Raw genomic sequence first — 26740 nt, 5'->3', positions numbered from 1 at the left:
CAGGATGCCATTTCCATCTTTTATTATCTTAATTAATAATACAAAATATCTCAGATTACATAAAGTAACTATGTCTGACCTGGAACAGGTGCCCATAGAGGTCGTGGAAGCTCCTCAGAGGTACTCAAAATTTGACTGAACAAGGCCGTGAGTAACCGGAGCATAGCCTAAGTCAGACGTGATTTGAGCACAGACGAGGCTAGATGAACTTCAGAGGTCCCTTTCAACATTAGTATTCTATCAGCTCAGTCTAAATAAGATAAAAATTATGTTTATTGACTATTCTATTTTCAAGTGGTATCTTCACATTGTTTGTCTGTGGAATAGGAAGGAATACTTTGATTCATCTCAGCCTCTCACCTTCAGTGTTTTATGTTCCAATAAATCCTATTTATTTTCACCAGAACTAAGTTAACTTAAGCTAGCTGTAATAGCAGTACCACTCACACTCTTATCTTGTTCTATCATCTTCAGTGGTTATCGAATAGCATTGTCTGCGTTATGTAACACTAAATGCAATATGGAGACACAGCTGAAAAGCCGCTAGTATTAAATAACAGCCCTACGTTTGGCAGAGAGAAGACTGAATTTTGATTCCCCAGTAATGCATTTCACCCAAACCCTGCCTCGTGCAAACACAAAGCAGCCTTGATACTGCATGTCCTCGCTGGGCTGGCCAGTGTACATAGCGTGCTGGTTTATACCACATGTGAACTGAGCTTCCACGGGCTCTGCCGGTCTGCCCTTTGCCAGCACGGGTGTTATCTGGACCGAGCACTGCAGCTGGGCGCCGCCAGCTCCTCCTCCCTCCCGGCGTGGCTGCTTCCCAGCAGTAAAGCCGAGCTGCTCCTACGTGCCCATGTCGAGCTGAGATCTGAGCCTGCCTCTGGGGTCAGGTTAGGGAATGAAGACCTTCACCCTGGACGACTCAACGTCCCCTCTTCCCGCGAGGCCTTCACAGAGAAGCACACACCTTGCATAGGGTCTCGGTTCCCAGGGACAGATGGGGATGTCTGTTAAAACACAGAAAATAATTAACCCTGGTGTTCACTCCCGAGCGTTGGGCTGTGCACCTGTTCTCCCTGACAGGTTAATCTAGACAAAGCCGTTTCAGGGCCCAGGGTAGGAAGGACTCAACAGCCCTGCTGTAGGGGTCTACCCAGGGACACAGAAGACACACTAGGGCTCACATACTAGGTTACATCGTAGGTGCCATTCCCTGAATCCTGTTCTCTCATCCCTCTCTACAGTCTCACAGCTTCAACAGTAGGATTAGCAATATCACTTCCTTGGCTTAACACATAGGCTTTATCAGGAAAGTGAAGTTTCATAAGGTGGAGTTTTCCCAAACTGAGGTACACACAGACTCCAAATATCTCATTTCCTGGACACCTCACTAAAGATGCTGAGAACATCTGAGGAGCTGCTGTCTGCTACTGCAGACGTGACATTTGTCATACCACAAGCTGCTAGAGAAGTGCTTCATGAAGCAGAGATTTGTCTATATGTAAATGCTTTACTAATAATGAACGTATCAATATGTGGGGCTCAGTGTTCCTAACTTTTATAGGACACATACATTACAGCTGCATTATAAATGACTCCTTGCCAAAATGCTTTTCAAGAAAAATTGCACCACAAAACAGCTGCTGTATTTCATATAATGCTAAAGAGATTGCCACGCTGTGCCACGCACAGTACATGTACTCAAGTCTATTCTTATAAAAACGTCTCGGACTCTTCAGGAAGAAAGGAACTACAAAAATAAAACTTAGCACTTATGGCACTGCATGATCACTTCAGAAAAGGCTTTAACAATTTAAGATAGATTTTAGCTCTTAGCTGGATCTTACCTCCTTTCATCTGAATCACAGTGACATATCTTGTGAATGCTCATAGTCTGCTCCAGTGCAAAATAAGCTGGTTTAACTTGAACCAGTCTGTCAGAGATGAGATTCTCCATTTGTTTAGGCTGGAGATTCAAAAAATGAAGAGGGGAGTGAATGTTCCAGTCATTGGTACAAAAACAAGTATAATTCCTGAAGAAAGCTGGTTTTTACCCTTGAGGCTAAATTTGTGTCACTTCAAATATGAACTAGGGCCATATTAGATAAAAGAAATAGATAAAAAGACCGTGAACTTAAGGGTTTTTAAAAGTGATTTCAGAAGGTAAAGCCCACCCAAGAGTTACCACCAGCCAATACATTATAATCATGTGTTACCATGTGTCCAGGATAGCAGTATTTACAGACTTTCTGTTCTGCCTTCATTACTGCAATCATAAGATTAGAAATCACTCCATAACACTCTTGAGCCAAATTCCTTGTCAACATCCACACTGATGTGTTCAATATACTTTACATTTTTACAGTCACTGGTAGAATCCAGATATGTCACAGCTGCATAATAAAACACTCAGAAAGACAGCTCACATTCTTTAGTTGCACTTTATGAGTTAACTGGAGGAGTGCATATATATTTAATCTATAACTAACTGTAAGCAGTTTGAATGTTTTTCATCAGTGCAAACTAAAAAAATTCCCAGTATCTGTAAAACTTAACAATCTCACTGAAACAATATTTCATAGAGCCTTTATGAAATACTGTCCTCAGAGACTTCAAGATCATGCTAGGAAAGACTGATATAAACATTTCATAAATGGAAAAGACTGTGACCCCCTGTCTTGCTTCAGAAATACATGTACTTCACTGACTGAATATAAATACTGGTATCTTAGATTTTTTATTAAAACCTTCTATGAAGGGTTAGATGACTTAAAACACTGATAATTACCTCCAGAAGTTTCTCATCTGGAATACCAGCTCAAAGTTCAGCATAAAGCAGATAATGTTAAAATATGCTTGGTGGCAATCAAATGGAGGAGTTCAGGAGCCCTGAAAATATGATTTGGATTCAAACAAGTGCTCAGATTTGTAAATTTTGAGTCCCTTTACTAATAAGGTTGCTCCTCATCCCCAGGATTATTTTGTATCTATTTCTAACACCCAATTTTTGTCTCAGGAAATTGATACCAGGGCTGCATTAGCAGGCAAGTCATTTCTCTGCAGTCCTAACAATATTGACAATTAACTCTGTCTTTGATAAAAAGCAGTGGAGCCACCATTTAAGGGGATTTTTTTCCTTTTCTTTCTCACTGATGAGCCTACTACAAAGGTCTCTGAAATTTCCACTGGGAAATCCCAGATGAAAACACAGGCTAGCGCACTGTGCAGTGTGCATCCAGCAGCTCGGATACACCCGCGTGTGCCGCACGAGTTCACGTACACACACATCGCACCGGCATCAGCGTCCCCCACACTGAGCCTGACACATCCCAGGCACATTGCCCCTACTGAAAATGTGCATCGCCCCGTTCCTCCTGCGCCGCATGGCCAGTGTGCCCCAGACTTCACGGGTCACCCTTGCAGAGGTCCGCTCCAAATGTCCAGTTCCCATCTGACCCAGCTTCCCGAAATCAGGGCAGCCCAGCTGGAGCTTTTGCTTTGCCTGAGCTGATATCCAAAAATTCTGGAAGAATTCTTCTTTTTTTGGCAAGAAACGATTTTGGCATGAGGGAAAAACCTGCGTCCAGGAAGTTTTTGAGACAAGGCAGCCCAAGTTCTGTGTCTTGGGGATGGAGCATCACCTCCTCAAAAAGGGTGGCCTACTACATGCTTAGTGCCTCTCAGGTATTTTTACATTTAGAATAACGTCTCATCAATCTCTGTAAGGAGCTTTTCAACTATTTCAACTTTCCCTGATGTTACCCTAATGAAGATAAATGGGACACAACATTTGCCTTTTCTTTGTTCCTTTCTTCGTCTTCCCCAGAGCAGAACTTAACTCCTAAGTTTTTCCAATTCAAGCTGAACTTTCATTTCTGTAATACTTGAACGTGCCTAAACTGAACACATGCACGTGCACATGCGCATGCACACACACACACACACATACAGAGCTTTTTCTTGAGCTAGAAGTTGCTTGGTGAATTGAATTACAGATCATAACTACCTTCTAGTGAACACAGGTCAAAGAGTATTTGGCGCTGATATTCACATGCCCTAACAGTGTAGGCACTGTTAAGTACTAATGTAGGGAATCTTGCTCATGCTGTGCTCCTTCCATGCACATAATGCAGTTTCATTCCTTGAGACTGAAAATCTGATTTTTTTCATTAGTTTAAGTTTTGTTCTTTAAGTCATTCTTTCTTAAACCACAATGCTGTATTCAGGCACCATTGTTGCCAAAATATCTGTGGTGACTATAAAGGGCTTCAATAGAACTTCCCGTATTTATTACTGACTGGAAGAAATTTTGTGGTAATTTTACATATAGCTCTCAACTAATATTTAGGAGTTCCCTTTCCTCCCTAACAACATCCTAGGGTCCATAAACTGTACATTAACTTACAGCAGATGTGAAGCAATCCAAAGCAGCTGTAAGGCCTCAGCTGTTGTTTTGTGAGCAGTTCTGGATAATACACTTCAAAAACAAACAAAAAAATGTGAAATGTGAAACTTTGGGAGATACATATATACATACATATACACTTTTTTCTCAGATGATGAAAGTTTAAGGAATATGGTGGCAAAAGAACAGAAAGGAACTATTACTGTTCTCATCCAAGCAGTGAAAACTGAAAGTAATTCTAAGGGGACACTAGAGAAAGTACAATAATTGTAAAAATAGTGAATACTGCCTGGGATGTTCATAGAATCTCTGTCATTGGATCTTCTGGATTCTTTGAACAAAAGTCTGCCAGGAATGAAAAACATATAGAAGATCTCCCTTGGGGCAGGAGGATGAACTTGAACTCTAATTCTATAATGACAAAACTGTTAAAGACAATGGTTTCACCAAGCAGATGGAAAACCCTGCAGTTATTTTAATTATTCTGCCATAGATCTTAAGAAATGCTGCATTTTTTTTCTCATATTCATTTGGCCAAGGAAAACAATGTGGTCTCATCCTCTAGAGTCCATCAAATGCGCAAGAGTGAATTGCGTGAAAATACTAGATGACATTACTTCCCTTTCAGAAATATCTCTGCAACACACAGTGCCCTAATTCCATATTTCTGCAGAAAGCTTTTGCTTTGCAACTAGTGTTTTCACACAGTGAAAACAGTCACAGTGTCTGTTACTCTTAGCACAATCTATTTCTTGCTATATCAGTGAAGTCATCAGACCCTTCCTTAAACTGTAACAGCCAAAACATGACATATATGGTGAATTTATCATTTTTTGAAATGCTTGGCTTATTACTGACACTCCATACTACCAAAGACCCAAGCAAAATGCTATATGCTGAAGGAGTTGTTCTGTTTTTATTTTGTGATCTAAGTTTTTCTACTGATAATTTATGATTTTGTATTCACAGAGACATTACGGAAGCTCTCTGCTTATTTCCTTTTCTTAAACCATCTAAATAAATTATGCATATTTCATTATACTACCTCACTAATTATAAACAGGCCTCCAAAGCATGTTTTTTCTTTTCCTTCTGCTTAGGAACATTGAAAGCTATTTGTAAGTAGAGAGGTTAATTCACCACATAGGTAGGAGAAAGCCACCAGGCTATGTTTTTACCTAGCAGAATGTATTTACTGGTTTGCTATCTCGGGGACTGTGCTGAATGCAAGAGAAGACGATAAAAATGCTGGAGAGAAACACCTATTCCACCTACAACATGTGCATATTATTCTTTCTTGTTCCTGTTGTTATTTGGCTAATTTGTTTTCCTGCATACCATTCTGATTTCATGATAGCAGCTTTGAATTACTTCTAAAGAATAGCTGGATTTTTTAAAGTAATAGTATCTCATGGTTGGTTTCCCTTCCAATCACATCTGACTAAGGCTACTGAAAACATGTCTGAAGGTAGTATCTAGATTCATCAAAATAATAAAAGATATTCTCTATCAATTTTGTTTATTAAATAGATTATCTTAATCCTACTAACCCTGCATACAGCCCTACAAATACTTTTTCCTTTCTTTTTCCTTTCTCGATAGCCACTCCTGATTTTTCTTTTTTTTTTAAAGGACAAATCTTTAACTGGAATCTACCAAATTAAAACACAGATATCTTACACTTCAGTAGTGATGATACCACAGCTGCTGTTGTTAAAACATTTTATTCAAATCCAGCCTAGCACTACTGTTCACAGAATCACAGGACAGTTGGAGTTGGAGAGGACCTGTGGAGATGATCCAGTCCAACTGCCCTGCTCAAGCAAGGTCAGCCATAGCAGGTTGCCCAGGACCATGTCCAGTCAGGGCTTCGAATATCTCCAAGGACAGAGAATCCACAACCTCTCTGGGCAACCTGTCCCAGTATTCAGCCACCCTCACAGTGAGGAGGAGTTTCCTTGTGTTCAGGTACAGTTTTCTGTATTTCAGTTTATGCCCATTGCCTCTTGTCTTGTCACTGGGCACCACTGAGAAGAGTCCGGCCCCATCCACTTTACAGCCTCTCATCAGATACTTATACACATGGATAAGATCTCCCACGAGCCTCCTCTTCTCCGGGATGAACAGCCCCAGCTCTCTCAGCCTCTCCTCATATAAGAGGGGCTCCTGACTCTTAATCAGCTTTCTGGCCCTTCTCGATCCACCAGGTTCACATCTCCCTTTTACTGGGGAGTCCAGCACTGGACCCGGCACTACAGGTGTGTCTTACCAGTGCTGAGCAGAGGGGAAGGGTCATCTCCCTCTGCCAGCTGACAATGTTCTGCCTGATGCAGCCCAAGAGGCTGGCAGCCTTCTTTTTCACAAGGGCACATTGCTGGTTCATGGTCAACTCAGTGTCCACTAGGACTCCCATGGCTTTTTCTGCAAAGCTGGTCTCCAGCTGCAGGGCCTCCAACACACACTGGTGCATGGGGTTGTTCCTGCCCGGGTGCTTTGCACTTCCCTCTGTTGAACTTCGTGAGATTCCTGTTGGCCCATTTTCCAGCCTGTCAAGGTCCATTTGAATAGCAGCACAATGGTTTGTTTCATCATCCTCTCCTCCCTGTTCTGCATCATCTGCAAACTTGCTGACATCAGCCAGTCCCACTACCAAGGTCATTACTGAAGAAGTTAAACCATATAGGCCCCAGTACTGATCCCTAGGGGACACCGCTATTGACCAACCTCCAGCTGGATTTCACACCGCTGATCACAGCTCTCTGAGGCCAGCAGTTCAGCCAGTTTTCAGTCCACCTTACTGTCTGTCTGCTTATCTAGCCTGTACATCACCAGCTTGTCTATGAGGCTGTTATGAGAGACACAGTGTCAAAAGCCTTACTAAAGTCAAGGTAAACAGAATCCACTGCCCTCCCCTCATCCACCAAGCTAGTCATCTCATCACGGAGGGCTGACCTCTAGTCACTGACCTCGCGGTGACATTGGCCAGCTCCCTCAATGTTTGTGGGTGCCTCTCATCAGAGCCCTAGGACGTGTGCGTGTCCAGTTTATTTAACTGTTCCCCAGCCTGATCCTCCTCCAGCAAGGGTCAGTCTGCTTTGCTCTGGACTTTCTCACTACTCTACGGGATCTGCATTCTGGACTGGACTGTACTAAAGTCCAATCTTACCAGTAAAGATATGCTGACTACTCCTGACCACCTTTCTGTCCTTCATGTGTCTGAAGATGGTATCCAGGATTAGCTGTTCCACCAGCTTCCCACTGACAGGGGTGAGGTTGACCAGCCTGTAGTTCCCTGGAACTTCTGTTTTGCCCTTCTTAAAGACATGGGTGATATTTGCTTTCTATATGAAAGCTAGGGTTGACATTTGCTTTCTTCCAGTTCCCTGGAGCTCAGCAGAGATGGTTTAAATTAAGTGTGTTGTTAGGATGTTCCTGAAGAGCTTTTCTGGGCAACTGTGGTTCCTCCTCCTTCACTCCAGTTTGTCCTATTACAGCAGCGGGGTCTTTTTATTAGCTTCTTGATAGACATTCATTTAGTGGGCTGTAAACCTCTGCCTCTTTGGTAGAAGTGTCATTTCACATCATTCAGAGCAGTAAGTAAAACTTCTCCAGCCGACAGAGGCTGGAAAATTGTTGTACATTTTGTGTTAAAAGGATGGAAATCTGGTTGGAATTACAAAGGTGACTATTCTTTCTATCCCTTCCTCATTTAAGACTATCAATAAAAACAGCCATCAAGGAAAATACCAACAGATATTCCTCTCCAGCACCCACTGACTGATTCCTGGGCCACCGCTGGGCAGATTTGTTCCTAGGATAATGATCAGTGACATCATCCTGGGCCTTCTCTACTCATTTCACTGTGCCTTTTCACAAAAAAAAAAAAAAAAAAAAAAAAAAAAAAAAAAAAAAAGCTCTAGCTGCAGCATGTACTGCACATGACAGCAACATCTTCCCCCTGTGAACTTAGTGATTCACTAATGCAAAACGAAAAGAATTAAAGTTAAAATCCATGAGCATGAAGGAAATGGACCCAAATTCACACCATCAGATAAGTTTGTTGGCCTTATTAATGCCTCACCCTGTGCTAGTGTCATGTCTGCTCAAAACACTGTCTGTTACCTTGTCTATTATTTAAGATTGCTTTCTAGAGTGTAACTGTCACATTTGAACTGAAGATACAGACAAATACATGCAAAAAACTAGCTACGGAATGCAGAGCAATACGGCAAAACTGTTGCCAAGATGACAGTCTGGTAGGCCCAGGATGCTTTTGATTAACTCTTACACATAAAACTTTAACTTAGGCATGTCACACCAACCTGAAACCTAGTGATTGCCAGTAAACCTGCCATCTCCTAAGCCCAGCTTATCAGACCTGTCTAGTTCAGTGATATTTACTGTCCCCAGACAAAATCTTAGTCATGTAGCATATAAAAAGCAGAGGCCTTATCTAGTTTGACTGACGTTTGAGGACACAGTAATAAATCTACGTTTGTCTCTCATGGAACTGAATTCTGACCTTTGCACAACCCTGTCTTTCTCTACCACTTGTTCCTGCCAGACCTATCACTAAGCACGGCTCGCTGGATTTTACTGGCACCAGCTCTGCCACTGATTTAAGCTCAGTGGTCCCAGGCAGCCCCAGACTTTAGCCAGATCACCTACAATGAATTCAGTCCTAACCCTAATCCAATAAGAGAGGCTGGATGAGGCAATAAATCCAGTTCACTTACGACTGCTAGACTAAACCCATATCTTAACCCCAACCTTAACAAGAGCTCTAATGATACATGAGCAGGTTCTGATCATCCCAGGACAAAACTAGTCAGCTTCAGCTCTAATCTGAGTCAAACTGACCCCTCTGAATCTGATAGTATATATAGCTCATTGCTCCCTGCGAACCTGAATCACAAGCTCTAGCACTAGATAACTAGGTATCTCAGCCTTACTCCAAAAGATCCATCTTATCAACCTTAAAAAATCCTTGCCACAACTATAACTTAGATACTCCTTTTTCACTCTGCCTCTGTGCTAATGCTATCTATGTGACACCAGACCTGACTGAGCTCTATGGTCTCTGTTAGATCTAGCAGTAGACGTACTTATTGATCACTCTTGGTCTAAATCCAACCAAATTCCAACAGCAGTCCCAAAGCTAACGTAGGATGCCCTCCAAGCCTCTGATTTAAATTTAGGCATCCCATTTCTCTCTAATGAGTTCCCTATGACACTCTCAAAAAGAAGCATACCTCTTCTTCCACGTCCCTGATCATAGCCTGGTATGATTCAACTATCACCAGGAAAACAGGATGGGGGAGGTAAGAGGGAAGCACAAGTAAGTCTGGAGTAAAACACAAAAGTAGATTCCCTCCCTTTCTAGACTTTTCCACTGTAAGCCCTAATTTTCAGGCCAGCCCTATATCTGTCCTATGCCTTTGACCAGAAAGTGTTACTCACATGTGACCAGAAATATCCACAGGCAACTAAATTTACCAAGTTATTACAGCAGCAGACTCCAAAATTACTTTAATTCAATGTGATGGATTTACTTGAACCTAACCCAGACCCTGTCCCTATCCTGGGCACTCTACATAGCCCTAAAACACCCAACGCTGAAAACACTACTGTCTTAAGCCAACATTGGGATCTGATTGTGAGTGGAACTCTTATAACTCCTTACCTTCAAATTTATGAAATCCTAGCACTAAATTAGTCAGTGTGCAGGAAAACCCTGCACAAGTACAACTAATAGTCTCATTCAGAGTTTTAAAGGCTAATGTTCTTAATACCTTTGGTATATGCAGGCCAAGCCCACTCTTACTTGCTCCTCCACAAGGACTGCTTTATTAAGCCCTATTTGCAAAGCCAGCTCAAACCCTGTTGCAATTACTGTTGAATGGCAGAGATGACTTACAACCCAGGTATGACAGAAAATCTGTGCCTTTCTGGAGAGGCAGCTGGAGGCCAGGCAGGATGACATAGATTATCTCAGGTGATGATAGACACTTTTGTTTAGGCAACTGAATTGAGCACTTACTGACAATCATAGCTGCTACTGCAATAAAGGTGAACCCTGACTTAACATTATCCACAATAATAACAAACACTAGCATTCCCTGATTCCACCCTGAAAATTCCAACGATTATTGCCCTACGCTTCTTTCTGAGCTTTGTTTTAAATTCTCATTTTTACTGACACTCTAGAGAGTCTACTAAATCCCAGCCATAACTCCAAGATTAAATTAGGTTCATTGACAACTATGCGAAACATCACTCCTAATTTTCACACAGAGAAACCAAATGGCTCCTGTTCTAAATTTATTTTGTGGCATGCATTTTAATTGTGCTGATACTGTCACACTGCAGAATACACATCCCAAAACTCTAGCACTAGGCAAAGGCTTGACTAGATCAATATACCCAGAGCAGTGACAGTCCTAATTTTTTCACTGAGAAATCTAATGACCAGTGACACACAATGTCACTCCAGAGCTTCTCATTTACCAGTCCTTAACCAAGGCTCAAGCAAAGGTAAGTCATATGAATGACATGGCAAAAGAGAAATTTAACCATGACCGTATTAAACGTACTTTGAAATCTAATTTCAAATGCTGCCCATGTCTCTCTCAGCAGTTTCTCATTTACTAAAACCTAACAAAAGCCATAGACTACGCTCTCTGATAGCCCATGAAAATCCAGACCCACCAGGTCACACAAGCTGGTGTGGATTGCAGGAGGTCCCCATCCAACCTCCCACCCAGAGGTGGGTCAGCAGTGCATTCAGGCCAGATCACTTAGAGCTTTATCCAGTCAGGATCTGAAATTTCCAAGGACGGAGGTTTCACAGCCTCTCTGGGCAGCCTGTTTCACTGCTTAATTATCCTCATCACAAACCATTTTCCCCTCATCTCCCACCAGAGCCCCTGGCACTCCTCCTGCGCCAGCTGCCCCTGCCCTGTGCAGGCTGTGCCAAGCCTGGCCGCATCTCCCCGACCCCCTGCTCATGGGTGCTGAGGCTGCTGGCAGGTGCCCGTGGCTGACCCTGCCAGTGAGCGGACCCCAGCCCCACAGCCCTTCCTCACAGCGCTAGGCTTCTCTTCCTCACCATCTCACTGGCCCCCATGGACTGCACGCAATATTGCGGATGTGGTCTAACCCAAATATCTGCTGAAGAGGAATAATCCTTTCCCTCGATCTACTAGATATGCTGATGATGATTTAGACCTGTTGTTTGCCTTCATCACTGCCAGGGCACACTGTGGACGCATGTTCAGCCAGCTGCTCACCAGGGCTGCCAGAACCTTCTCAGTAGAGCTGCTACTGAGCAGTGCTAGGTAGTCAGTGCTGTACTACTGCAGGTGTTAGCCTGTCCCAGGGGTATGCATATCACATTAAATTTAGTCCCAAGGTCTCCTGAACCTCAGTCATTTTGTGTGGAATAATACACATTTCTGTCCAGCTTTTATCCCTGACTCGGACTACACACAAGGTACTCCTCAGATTCTGTTTCTCACTGTCTTCCCAAGAAAACTCATGACTACTGTCTACACGTCTTCTGGGATGTATGTGCAGTGCCACGCCTAATCTTGCCCTAATCTATTTCTAGGGTCAGCCTTTTGAGGGCATGCTTTGTGTTGCTCTACCAATTTCACTACTTGTTACAGTGACACTAATCTAAACCCACTTCTGAGCTGCAGACTTATAGGCTCTCCCTAAATCTAGGTTCCCCTCAGGCTCAGTAATACCTTATAACATTTTTCATTTTGTCACAGAGAGCCCTAATGACTACTATCCTGTATTTCCTCTAGGATAATCTTTTCAAAGACCTTCTCACTCTCATTCCTTAATTTTCTAATTTAATAAACTTAAACCCTAACTGAACCCTAACCCTACATCTCCACAACACTCTAGAAATCTTTAAGAAACTACTTTCTTCTTTTCAATGAGAAACCTAAAAACTATTTTTCCACACTACCTTTTGGGTTTGCTTCAGAACTATGCATTCACTGTCACTCCAAGCAATTTTATCACTTCATTACTGAGAAGCATAATGCCAAATGTTTTAATATTTTTTATTATCTCTTTTTCTGTGACCTTCTTATTGTGGAGCCACAGCTTCTAGTGTATTCAGCCTTAAACTGGGTTTAGTGACAGTGCTAATATTGTCACTGAGATACTAAGCTCCCGCTGTTCTGAACTTATTTTTGGCCCTATCTGAAATTCACTGCTACTGCCATTTTATAGATCCTAATTTATAAAGCCCTAATCCAAATTCTTGGTTTAGGATGAACTCAGTAACCCTCTAAGGAACCCAATAATCACTGTCCTAAACATAGCTTGGGGCTGTCTACCAATAATACTGTTACTGTATTTTCATAGCTTCAGCTTTTCTCAGTCATAACCCTTGTCCTAATCCTAGCCAGAATGACAATTAGACAGCGTTCCTAATGTGGGCAGTGGAGAATGGAATCGCCACTGTTCTGACCTTTGTGGTTCACTTCTTAAAAATTCATTTTTATTGTAAATAGCTCCTAATTTATTACATCTAAGCCATAACCCTTAGTTTAAATGAGCCTCAGTCACACAATGCAGGACATTACTCCCCTTTTTCTGACCAAGAATTTATTTCTGTAATCTGCTTTCCCACGACACTCTTGCTGTCAGTTTATAGCTGCTACTTTATTAAACCCTAATCCCTACCATACACTTTTACTAGCCTCAGTGGTGCCCTCAGAAAGGGACTGCTAGTTTTCACTACTGAGAAGCTAATAGCCAGTATTCAAAGTTTCTTCAAGATGCTGTAGGATTGCTTTGAGGTCAGCTCTTGTTCCCTAGTACTAAGCTCTGGCTTCATGATACCTGATGGAAGATATCATGAGCCCCTGAGTCTGTTCCTAGGAAGCTCTACATTTGCTATCCTAAAATAATCTTGTGTCTCTCTTGAAATGGTACTATTACTTTTACTTCCTAACTTCCTAACAGTTAGGGTGGTTACTCAATCCTAACCCAAATCCTGGGTTTTAAGTGGTATTAATGAAAACCTATGGAATTACAGACCTAATTTTCTCACACAGAAACAGAATGACTACTGACTTATTTTTTGTCCTTTCCCCCCCCCCCCCCCCCCCAAAATTACCAGCTAGATACATAATCAAAGCTAGGAATCCCTACCAATCCCCAGGTGGGGAACTGTACATGCAGCCACACACACACATTTACCTTTAGGACTGCACTCTAACTCCATGCTAAACTTTCTAGTTCATAGACTCCCCCACAGCTGCAAGACCTACATGTTCTTAAATTATCCACAGCCCCATGGTAGCAGCCAATACTGGATTCATAAAAGTTTCAACAACCATGTGATCAAACTTTGCTGCCTCGAATTTCAGTGCGAATTATGGTACAGAAATCATTGCCACTCGAGATCTAAATTTATCCAAGCAGCCTATTAAAAGAACAGGTCCATCTCCTACTAGGAATCCATACATTTTAGTGTTATACCAGTAGCAACTCCGTAGCTTTGTCTAAGACAGTTTGGGATCACCTAGAGATGACAGAAGTCAAAAATTCAGACAGTCAAGCAGTTTTCCAAAATTAAAATATCAAGTTGTGAGAACAAGATTCATACCTCAGTGTTCTGCAACTCTCTCCCGCTTAGTCTTTGCTTAGATGAGCTGTGGCACTGCCAGACGAAACCTTCACTAGCTCATAGATCACCATATTTTGGTGGTCTACGTAACCATTTGGATTTTGATGTCCCTGAAGTCAAGACAGAAGTAAAACATGATAAATCATTTATTATAAATATAGTATCCATTTACATTTTCTTTCTACATGAGACTTTCAATATCAAGATGAGAAATCATTTCCTAAGAGATTTGGATTTATGATTCCATATCTTCATCTTGAGCTGCCCTACCTTGCCCTCTTCAGTACTCTTTTCATTCTAAAGATTAAAACCCTTCTGATGAGTGACTAATAAAGCTGATTTGGTCAAAACTCAAAGCAAAATGCGCAGCATACTTCACTGATGAATCCTACAGTTAAAGAAAATAAGAACATCATAAGTAGTTATTCTGAACCATTTGCAGTGTGATTATTTAGTATACTTTACTATACATAAACATTTGTAAAACAATCATCTTATTTTCAAATCTTTCATCTTGTTTTCAAATGAATCATCCACTATTCTCAATTCTTCTCCATTTGACCGTCAGCCTGTATTCATGGGTACAACTGTGTCACTGTGTTGTCACTGAGAGAGGGATTTAATTACTTGCACCTGTGCAAAATGTGTATCTGAAATTCCATTACATGCCTGTAAAGAGCTCTGAAGTCCTCAGATATACGACTACATTTGATCTTCATATTTATCCCTACTGCTCAGTCATAACTTAAAAATCAAACTTGCAGCTTTCAAGATTTACAGTTATTACACAGTGTATCATCGATGGGAAATCTGTAAAATGTCAGTGAAAAAAACATGCCAAATATTTAAGCAAGTGCAGTATACTACTTAGGTGGCATTTGAATTAGGATAGGAATAGCTAGGCTTCTCCAATGGAAAAATTACAAACTTCATACAAGAAAGAGGCAAAAAAATTTTTTTGTAAAAGAATCAAGTTTTTCAAAGAAAAGTAGAAATTTCAGAGGAAAGAAAATCTTGTACGGATATTTTTGCTTTGTTGATTCCCAACCTTTCAATTTCTATTCCATATACTGAGACACAGGGATTTTTGTTTGTTTATTTGTCTTTATCTATCTGCCATACTACAAGTTTTTGAAATCAGAAATTCCTCGTATGACACAGTTCATATATACCATTACTTTAAGGCATCTTAGCAAAGAGGAGGAGACTGAACTCCATTGGCCTTCTCCTTTCAGAAAGATAGTCAGAATCTTTTCCTGGGTAGCAAATCCACATAGAGAACGTGAAATTGATTTATCATCCATTTGGATTTTTTTCCATGTATTTTACACTTTTGTGATTTAAAAAGTTTTTCTCTCCCTCACCTTTGGTTTAATCAGGTCCCTTTAAGATCTGTTACAGAAAAAGAAGAAAAGAATGCAAGTAAACATAGCTATGCTAAGTCATCCCATAATTGGAGCGTTCAGAAATGAACTAGTCTCAGTTAGTGCCTTGCACATTTCTATGCTGCGCAAGTCCTCTGGTCCTTTCCCTTCTTTCTCAGAAGAAGTAGAAAAACAAAGCAGAGAGTACTACCACTAGTAACAGCTGTTACCACTGACACATGCCGTTTTCCTAGGTATTCAGGATTGACAGAATATCCCTCTACTGGCTTCATATTCCAAAGTAATAGAACCCAGAAGTATCAAAAATTCTTATTTATTGTTGGTTCCATTACTTTCATTAATCACTGGACGTAAAGCAAAAGAGGAAAGGACCAGATAAACGAATATGTAGAACACTTAGATGTTTTAAGATAACTTCAACAAGATGAACTTAACCTTAGGAGACTAAAAACAGTCTGTTGAACTGTTAGAATCACCAGAGAGTCACTCTGAGATCTCATAAGAGATGGATGAGAAAACCAGGAAAAGGGGAATGTGTTGTCTTTCTTTCAAAGGAGGCAGCAGTGAGATAACTATCTTAATCTGAATACCTGGAAATAATCAAGAGTAAATAGCCTATTAGTAAGCAAATGAAACAAACAATGCTGAAAAGAGGTACAGCAAAAGTAGATTTACCAAGAAAAAAAAACGTCTAAATGAGGATAGTTTCCTTATACAAGAGACTGAGGGAACTAGGATTATTTAGCCTGGAGAAGGCTGAGGGGGGTCTTATCCATGTGTACAAACACCTGGTGGGAAGATGTAAAGCAGACAGAGCCAGACTCTTCTCAGTGGTGGCCAGTGACAGGACAAGAGACAAATAGGCACAGACTGAAATGTAGGAACTTGCACTGAAACGTAAGAAAACACTTCTTCGCTGTCAGGGTGATCAAACACTGGGATATGTTGCTCGGAGATGCTGTGCAGGCTCCATCCTTAGAGATATTCAGCCCCGGACTGGACATGGGGCGACCTGCTGCAGCTCACCCTGCTGTAGCCGACGCTGCCGGGGGGGCTGGACCAGCTGATCCCCAGAGGTCCCTTCCAGCCTCATCTCTTCTGTGATTCTGTGGCACAGCAGGTTAACAGGATTTACAAACTTTGGTAAAGTTTCTGGTGCTATTTCATGTAACGTTCTCATAAACAAATTAAAGCAACTGGATCTTAACGGAAATCATTTAAGATGAGCCCAGACTCATGACTTCCATACTGAGTGAATAGTCATTAATGTTTGACTGGCAATGGATAGATGTATTAATGGGATTTTGTGAAGGCCTAATTTGGTCCTACATCTACCTCATATCTCACAAATGAACTGAAGGTAGCTAGAGAGAGTGTTCTTGTTACATATAAAAACATATTTATATAGAATGTAAATATATTTACATTCTATATTATATAGGAAAATAGGCAAGGCTGGAGGAGTAGGATTACAATTCCAAAGGACATTGACAGTTTAAAGAAAGAATATAAACCCAATTCATTAAGGAGAAGTTCGTGGTAGTCCCTTAGGCAGGAACAAACTGGCTGGGAAGCAGTTCTTCTGAAAAGGAACTGTATAGATTATAGATTACTCTATGCTGAATGGCAGCTCTTGAAGACCTGCTGTCAGGTAAGGCAAACATTAAATTGGAATGTATAAACAGGAGTACAGAATGCAAAATACATGAAATAACTCTTCCACTTAGCTCAGAATTGGTAGCACTTAGCCTCAAGCATTAAATCCATTGATCTGAAAAGAACAAATCTTCCATCCATTTATATGAAACCTTGTTCAACAGGGTCACCATGATTATGCACATTACTTCATAAAGCAAGCACTTTGGATATCTCAAAAAAAGTTTTAAAAAAAACACAAAAAGCCTTCATTTACATTTTGATCTATTCTCTTTTTTTTTTAAGTTTTGTCATATATTAATTGAATTGTAATGATGTAAGGTCTTTGTAAAAAATAAGTAAATATAAAAGATAGCAACGTGGTTTGGTCTCACAGACAGAAAAAGAAAAGCTTTGGTTCACCCCTCTCCTTCTCTGAAGACTTACTTGCAGGAAGACAAAATCCACTGACGCACTGTCAGTAGAAATTAGAAACATCTAATAAAATGGTCTTTACGAGCACAGACCAACTGTTGGAGCTCTGTAATATAGTCAGAATCAGCAAGGAAGTGGAATCAAGCAGCTGTGCCTTTCCGCTGTTTTACACCACTATCGTTGCAACATCTAGAAGAGAGGGAACAACCACAGGCAGCATTTACGCTCCTACAACAGCACAATTTGCTCGACTCTCTCTCTGAAACAGCTCTGTGTGTGCCTTGTAAAGACAGGGTGGGACAGTTTCTGTTGTCTTGCTTCTGTTCCACACTTAGCTTCCCTTCCATATTCCACAGAAATGGAGAAAACATCAATCTTTTTTTTTTTTCTCCTGATAGCAAGGCAAAATGGACTGTTTTGTAATATTCAGTCAGTTTATGTGCATTTCTAAGTCATACAGAGAGCTGCCTCGGATCCCAGAGGCACAGTTCCATCTTAAAGTTAAAATGATTTACCAAAAAAAGAAAGAAGAATCTTGTGATTTTTTTTCTTAATCTAAAAATGCTGTCTACGGCCAAACAAACCAGGAACAAATGATCCATAAACAATAACAGGGAATTTATACTTGAGAAAGATTTCTGAAGAGCCTCTTTGTAAAGACACTAATCATGCCCGGTGATAAAAAGGACCATCTGAGATAAAGCCCTGGAAAGACTGTCCACGCAGTGGTACTGAATGCTAATGAGCGCCACTTTACATAGAGGACAGTGCTGAACTTCAGAAATGAAGCAAATGATTCCTCTCCATTGCTGCTGACAAATATTTCAGCCATAAGACCTGATTAAGTACTAATTGCTGCCCGGCAGTGAATGCTTTCTGTGGCATCTTGAAATGAAAATGAGGATGTGTAACCAACCAAGAAATTCACTAGCTTGGCAATGACCTGTTCAGAGAATCCAATGGACATTTAGTGATACTTTTAACCATTTTCATGCTGTAGTGTTTTTTATATTCTGATCATCTGAATGAAAAGATTCTGTAATAGAAGAAAATAGAAATAGCAGAAAACAGAAATTCTCTGACTGGTTTGTTTAGAATTTCCATAGGGTAAATGTCACTCCAATTTAGCTTATTGTCCTGAAGAATATTTTGACATACGTGGCACCCTATAATATGAATGATTATGGCTTGAAGAAAAAAACATTAATAAAACACTTTTATGAATATGCATTTATGAAAAATTCCATCACACATGTACACCCAAAAAACACATTAAACTCAAAATATGGGACCTTTAATGAGCAGGTCAGATTACTCACCACAGATAATTCATCTGACAAATGTAGTTCACTTCTTTGTTCATAAATCATTCATGAATCCACCCCAATTATATAGAAATAAATTGGGAAAGATTCATGAGTGATTATAAACGTATATTAACTATCCATGAGCGTATCCTGAACAGATTATGCAAACAAATTTTGGCTCCTGAGTTGTTCACATAATGGTGCCTCCATCTGTTCCAGGCATTTGTTTGGTTACATAGGACACAGGGCTATTGTTTCTGCTCTCCCATAAGAAGACAGGAAATTGATGAAAGCCAAGAAAAGAACAGAGAATAACTGATAAAGAATAGCAAATATTTCTGTCCATTGCCAAGTAATTTGCTTCCATGGACGTTTATGTAAGAAACAGTACTTCCCTGAATACTTCAGCATGTGGGTCTAACATTAGCAGAACAAAATATGCCTGTGTTTAAATGCTATAGAAGCATGATAATGAATACATAAGGATTTTTAAAGAAAATCTGGAGCTATTCTACAATATAAAAATACACATATCTGTCTAAAACAGCAAGTTACAGTGCAGCACATTTTCATTATATTCATTTCATCCTTAGTAACAACTCGATATTTCCCTCCCTGCTCATCCCTTTCCTATGCTTCTTATGTGGAGCATAACATGTCATGATCCTGAAGGCCTGAATTATGTGCTCTTTGGTTATAACCTTGCCTTCTACCTTGGGACAGACCTGTAGCAAAATGTACATAGCAGCAGCAGTTACCTCTTTCTGTCTTTAATTTCTCAGGAGAGAGTGGGGACCATTGGATTTCATTTTTTTTCTGAAGCTGATTTTTTCCAGATTCTACCTCTTCTAATGTTAAACAGCTTCAGTTCATCATTCCTGTTTTAAGTGATTCTGAAGCTACAAATCTTTTCAGGAAAATTCTGCGTATGTTGAATGGTATGACACTACTTCTTTTCAACCTTTAGCTTGGCTTCCTACCTAAAATATTGTCTGCTCCAGAGAAAGAAATCACTTTTATTTCCCAGGAAGCTAAGAGAAAGAAACTCTATCTAGATCACTCAGAAAAAACAACATTAAATAAGAGGAAAAGATTAGCAAAATTTCCATGCTGAAGAAGAACTCTGATAACAATTGCCTATGAAAAGTTGATACTGCAGACAGTCATTTTTATAAAATATAAAGCAGAGAGACTATACTCAAAGATGACTTTGGATTTAAAGCAAATAAGCACTTACAGAAGAACTGGTCACAAAAAGTTACCATGGATGAATGTTGTAATTATAATTCCCAAGCTGACTCAGTTTCATTGATACGTAATCACAAACAGAAGTGCATGTGAAACTGAGCAGACAGCCCCACATTGTTGTAAAATCTCCTTCCCTGAAAGTTTTCAAGACGTGTTTGACTGACCTGACCTGGTCTTGGCTTTGTACCCACGTACGGAGGGCGGCGGGACAAGGGGACTTCCCAAGGTCCCTCCTAGCCAACACATCGCGATTCAAAGACATTGACTGCTTTAAGCTATTGTCACTCTCCAATTTGTAACCATCCATTTAGCTGAGAGACAATAACTAATTGTGGAAGTCCATTTCTGTACGAAGTGAAACAGACAGATTTAAAAGGCTGCTAAGGGAAGTTTAAGCAAACCTGTTCCACTTTGTTCTGAAATGGACTGGAAATGCTCATGCCATCAGTTATCAGTCCCCATAGCTGAGGTTCCAACAATTTCAAACAACTGAAGGGTATTAATGAATAGCCATAGGGTAATGACATCTTAAATTGCTAAATCCATTTCAGAAATGAATGTATGACTGTGCCCTAAGGTTCCCAATTTCAAAAGGATAGATTATGAGAAATTAAGAGTATTGGTTGGTAAAGACAGCTGCACTGACAAGAGTACAAAAACAATGTAAAATTTATACCCCAGCCAAGGGGAAAAACTTCCAGAGAGGGTTTTCAGATCTAATTAGCTAAATAATCTCTTGAAAAAGGGTATTAAATGCAAGTAGAATGACTATAAAGATTGGCATAAAGGATTGTTCAAAAAAGAAAGGCTATATTTTAGTCATCAGAAAGCATAGGGAATACCTAAAAGTCAAGTTGACATGGCTAAGAACGAGATTAAAATACAAGAGGATTTTTTAGAGAAAAATCATAGAGCCTTCTCAGTAAGAAGAGGTTAAAATTACTGGTAATTTAGATAAGCTTCAAAAGCTAAACTAACAGTTTTCCTCAGTTTCAGCTAGGATAAGTGTATAAGCATGGTATGAAAGGTAGGAGAGCTAATGGAAGTGAAGAGATAGGAGAGGTAAATAATACAGTGGAAAAATATTGTAGATAAAAGACAGTGCCGGCAGAAGAAGAGCTGAACATAAACAGGTCATTTAAGACTTTGTCCTCTACTAGGAGCCATGGTAACTACTAAGATACTTCTCAGGGTATCAAGGATTCAATGACCAACTTCAGAAAGCCCAAATTCCTTCAAATGTATATGCATATTTTAAAAAATTAGGCTTTTTAGATGGGTCTCAAAACTTCCTGTGATGTGTCTTATACTTTTCAATGTTGATGTAGATAAAATTGCAACTACCCACCCAAAATACAGACTAATATTCATTCTTAGTTTCTCCCCCATTGTTTTTTGCCATTTACCTTCTCTTCTTTCTTCTTTCTTTTTTTTCCATTCATCAGGAACAAAGAGCCTTCACATGCGTATGTTCATAAGCACATGCATGTAAATACATCTTCCATAGGTAAACTAAGCTGAAGGAACCTCATCAAGAATGTTATACTATTCACAGTTTTATGGAGAAAACTGCTTAAATAATTGATATAGTCCCAGTAATAATGAGTGGCCCTTTGAAGATGTGTGCTACTACCATACCTATCCGAACATGTCAATTACAGGAAATTATTTGGAATTATAGGAATTATTTGCTGAAAAATACAGCTATATTAAGAAATGAAAATGGCCAGAGAACTACTAAAGAATGAATACCTTGTTATGCTCACATGCGTGCACTCACACACACACACACACACACACACACACACACAGCTTGGCAAGCTCTTTTGGGGGATTACACAGTGTCATAACCTAGCAGGCTTAGTACATTAATGAAGCTTTCTTCTCTTTTAGCATATGCAATCACTTTGACCAGTTTAGCTGAGATAAATAGTGGTATACATTAATTAGCAAGCAGTGCCATGTAGAGGCTTACCCAATTAAAAACGTAGGTTTTGGAATTTGTTTTTTCATTTGTTTTTAACTCCTTTGCTCAAGTTATTTCTCTCAAATGTCTCACTATAAAAATGTGTATAAGGAATATCTGGGCTAATTCAGAGACATCAGGTGAAACACTGGACAAAAAATGTCTAAATGGGGTAGTTTACAAATGAAAGTTTAATGGAAACATTAAAAAGAGAATAAAATAAAATAAAATAAAACAATTTAAAATAAAATAAAACCCATCAGCAGAATTATGTAAGAAGGTATGCATTGCAGTATAAAATGAATTAATAGTGCTGCAGATGTAGATGTTTCTGGATCAATGAAACTAAAACAGACTGCAATGCCTAACAGAACAATCAAAACATTAGCACTTACCTGTAATTTTTATGTCAGGAACATAAAGCTGACGGAAAAAGGGAGCTGTAAGGACTGGAAAAGAGTTCATATCCCTTACTGTGAGCATTGACCTCAAATGCAACAATTGAGATAAAAAATGCATCAGCATTTGAATGTTGTTCAGTAAACTATGAAATAAGCCTGGTGGATCTCAGTTTGGTTTGAATGGCTGTATTACCACTGCAAAAATTTGCAGAGACATGAAGGATGAACAGGCCTGAAAATTATATTATGTGCTAGACATAAGAGGTGACATGCCCACCACACCAATGACTAAAACATGTGCCTGAATTCTACTGTTACACAGTACCCACTGTAGATGTGGTTATCCAATAAATATTTTCTACTATGAATAAATTTATTTTCATGTGAACAGTTCCTCTGCCTGTTTCCCAAAAAGAGGATGTTTGTACTCTTGTTGGCACACTGCTTTTAAGTGATAAAAATGGCAGCACAGGTCTCTCAGGAGATAACCATACCCCTCCTATTTCAGAAGCTGTGCCAATACTGGGGACACAGCACCAATCCATGTCACTGTGCCCTCTTGCCTTTAACAGGCTGCTCCACCTGAGGCCATACCCTCAGGAACTGAGCACCCACACGATCACCAGAGGTTCTCCTCAGCAACACACAGCAGGACAACTTCATAAAAATGAAATGTGGTAAAAGGGGAAACAGCAGTTCCGAAAACCCCTCAAACAGAAAAGAAAATTAGAACAGATGAGTCAAAACCAGGGAAAAGCAAGTCTCTCTCTGTTTTTCGTCTTTCTGTATAATAACTTCAAAATGATCATTGTGTAGGAGCACATTTGTAATCAGAAGGCTTTGTCAGACTGGAGGATAGGACGGAGCACAAAGTTCTGTTTTCTAGAGACCAGCTGCTAAAATTCTGACTCAGGTCATATTAATGGAGATAAATTTGTTAATCTCCATGCTAATGGATATTTGTGAATGTCAGAAAACATGTCTAATGGACAGAAGTGACAGTCTCTGGTCAACTGAAAATTAGCAGCTATATAGGTCAAATTTGAATGGCACTGAAGATGAAAGATGAAAGCTTGCACATTATTAAGTCATATTACAGCAGAATCTCACAAATATCTTTTTCTGTGATTTTAAATTCACTCACAGGTATTTAAAAAGAGATTATACAGGAGCATATAGGTAGGGAAGAATTCTCATCACATCAGAATAAAACTAAGTAAAAGAAAAGTGAAGTTTACAAGCTAATTTTTGGAGGCATACTAAATATTTTAATTCCCAAACCTGTAAACATATCAGAAGCTCCACTACAGGGACAATCAAAATTGTTAAGGGATTAAATAAAACTGTGTTTAGTTGTACATGGATTTTTACTTTTCTCCATGAGTCACAGTTTTGCTATATCTGAACCCAGATTTAGTACTGAACGTGAATGTCTGTGCCTGAAGCAAGCCTACAAGAATGATAGGCTATTGTATACACATGGCTATTCAGAGATAGGAGGTACATATACCTAGCAAAAATGTAAGTATACATAGTGTCTGTGCTTGCAATGTCAAATGTTATATATCTTACATACTGTAGGATTTATGAGAAATGTCAAAATGACAATAATACAATGTCCAGAGGATAAGAAGAAGGATAACTTCGAGCATGATTCGGTTGCCTCAGACATAAGCATCTGGGACCATTTCAGATGCTCTGGGACTTGTCCGGGGCATGCATACATACGGGGCTGCAAGGTATGGCTGGTGGTCTGGAAGACCCGCGCCTTTCTGAAGAGGCAGCCGTAACCAGCAGCATACCCTAATGCACCTGAAATGGCCACAGACAACTATGTGGAGGCAACTGAATCATGTTCATTGTGACTAAGATATCTGACGTAGGTTTTATAGGCATAACTTGCTACAGTTCTACCTACAGTCGTTCAACATGGCTTTGAAACAGTCACCATCTGTAAAAGAGGGTTGATAAAAGTCTCTACCTCAGACAATATTTCAGCCGTTATGCATAACAGCTGATCATTTCATGTGCATGAGGTTTCACAGGCAATTTAGTCAAGAGGAATGCAGAAAGCCTATAGAAGTCTATCTGTTTGCACTCTGGAGCCCTACAACAGAAACAAATGTTCAAACATGGCAAAGTACTTCTTAATAAAGGCTTCAAAATGGATTAGCACTTTTCTAAGAGTTAAAATAACTAGCTCTCTAATGCAGTCCAATTATAGCAGAAGCGTTCTCGTGGGAATGAAGATTTGACTGGCCCTCAGAATAGTTATTTAAATATTTGTGACTCACAGGACTGAGTTCAATTTGCTGGACTTTTAATTTTATAAGCATTCTGACAAATGTTTGATATCCACACAGATATTTATGAACCCAGCATAAATCCTCTCTGTCAAGATAGCTTCATGACCACCACAGTTACAGTATCTTCCTGAAGCCTGAAAATTCATATTAGAATATGTTGTGGCTGCAGGCAAAGGCGTAGCCCTTTGATTAAACCTTGGCCTGAGGTTACATTAACTGAATAAGACATGGAAAACTACTGGATATGACACAAGAAATTGTTGAACATAACAAGTAGCAGCGAGAAGCCAACAAAAGCTACAGATGGTGCCGCGAGGCTCTCACAGCTGGATCTCACAGGTGGCTAAGGGGAAGTTAGGTGAGAAACAAGCCAAACTCCACAGCGGTGTGCACTGGGGCTCTTTTAGTAAGTGCAGTCCTGCAACGTCAATGACATCAGTTAATAATTTATAAGACTAAGATTGCCTAGGTAACAGTATCAGAAATACCAAAATTGGATACAGAAAAAGAAGAAAAATAATTTAAGAAAAGTAACTTACTGGTTACTTACCTGGGAGGAGACTTGGGTGGGAAAGGGAGGTACAGGGCAGCAAAAGGGATGTTCAAGAAGCGGTAAAAGTGGTAATAAGGCATACAAATCATATGAGCACTGCTGTCCGGGGGTACCTGTGAGACAGCCCTGGACTTGATCACTGCAGCTGGAGCAAGACAACAAACTAAACCCATTTTTCCGACTGTAGTCTCAGAGTCAGGCTGGTTTCCATGTTCAGGCAGACCTGGGTGGTGGTGGAGAGGGTGCTTCCCCTGGCTGGCAAGGCAGCACCCGGACAGATGGATCGAGCACCCTGGTCCCACCCTGTCCGTGCTCTTCCAGGTCTCCTGGCACCAGCAGCAGCTACCCATCACATTAAAACAGAAAATTTGCAGCTAGCCACTGTCCGAAAGCCTCCAGCCCTCTGGCAGGAAAGCCCAAGTGATACTATCAGATTCAGGTTACACAGTCACATCTCATGTAGAGGAAACAGCAAGTAGCCAAAAAGCCAGAGTTTCACCAAATGAGTCTAAAAAGTTTTTGCTCATTCAGTGACTCACCAAAAGAAAACAGGTTGTTTCCTGAACAATATGTTATTCTACGTGTGACTAATTTGGGTATTAGGATTGTTTGTAATGAATATTCAACTCGAGTTGATTAGCATCTAAACATTAGCATAGAATTCAGAGTAGGCAGAACTGTTTTACCAGTTGCATGACGACTTAAATGAGGACCTACTGGAGCAGAATTTTACTATGGTTCTTATACAAATATAGCTACTTTCCTACAGATTTACATCCCTGTAAAATGCAGAGTATCTGCAACACGGTAGCTAATTTTTATGAACATAATCTTGTGCTTCACTACTTTGGCATTAAGAAAATAAAAACAACTAGAATCCTTACATGCTGCCGAGGTTGTGTGTCTATATTGCACAAGTATAAAACTAATGTTCCCCCAATGAAGAGGCAACCGTGTTGTTTCAAACTGTCAGCATGCATGACATCCATTTCAGTTACAAGAAGCCTTTTGCTGAAACTGCGCTCCATGCTGATTGCACTGCAATTGTCTCTGTCTGGAAAAGAAAGGGAATATGTAGCCCCAGCAATAATACCATGCTGGGGGAATTGGGAAAGGGCAAAGAGTGCTGGAGAACTTAGACTGGCACTGAAAATTCACTGTTATTTAGAGGCAAAGCAGAGAGCTCTTGGGAAAAGAAAATGACTGGTGGATTTTCTGAAGTGAAGCCTGTGGTGTAAGAACAACAAACATCTCGGTGAGGCTCCCGTTTTCTGCCCATCCTCTCTTCGTTCCACTGCAACAGCAGGCTAGTGCTTTTTGAGACAGCTCATTATTTGCTTTTTTCCCAGAACCCCAACCTTGGGCTTGGAAAATTGCAGACAGTATTTTTGGAAAACATGGGGCATATCTACTCTTTATCTTATCCTTGAGCAGATCTCAA

At 40.1% G+C, this 26740-nt stretch overlaps 1 long non-coding RNA gene across 3 annotated transcripts; it reads right to left on the bottom strand.

Annotated features, from left to right (window-relative positions):
• Nucleotides 1–25826, bottom strand: LOC112981642 (uncharacterized). 3 transcript variants are annotated; one of them, XR_003258767.2, is made up of 4 exons: nucleotides 25297–25826; nucleotides 14043–14173; nucleotides 1854–1972; nucleotides 1–1013 (listed from the first exon to the last, which is right to left on the bottom strand). It is a non-coding gene; the product is annotated as an uncharacterized LOC112981642 (long non-coding RNA). The 3 variants fall into 3 exon arrangements; XR_010386106.1 differs by having other exon boundaries at nucleotides 25413–25826; XR_003258769.2 differs by lacking the exon at nucleotides 25297–25826 and adding an exon at nucleotides 14334–20950.
• Between the last annotated feature and the right edge of the window lie 914 nt (nucleotides 25827–26740).

The sequence above is a fragment of the Dromaius novaehollandiae genome, chromosome Z, assembly GCF_036370855.1.
Source record: "Dromaius novaehollandiae isolate bDroNov1 chromosome Z, bDroNov1.hap1, whole genome shotgun sequence".
Taxonomy (NCBI): Eukaryota; Metazoa; Chordata; class Aves; order Casuariiformes; family Dromaiidae; genus Dromaius; species Dromaius novaehollandiae.
Note: the sequence above shows the minus strand (reverse complement) of the source record. Positions and strands in the feature narration are given on the sequence as shown.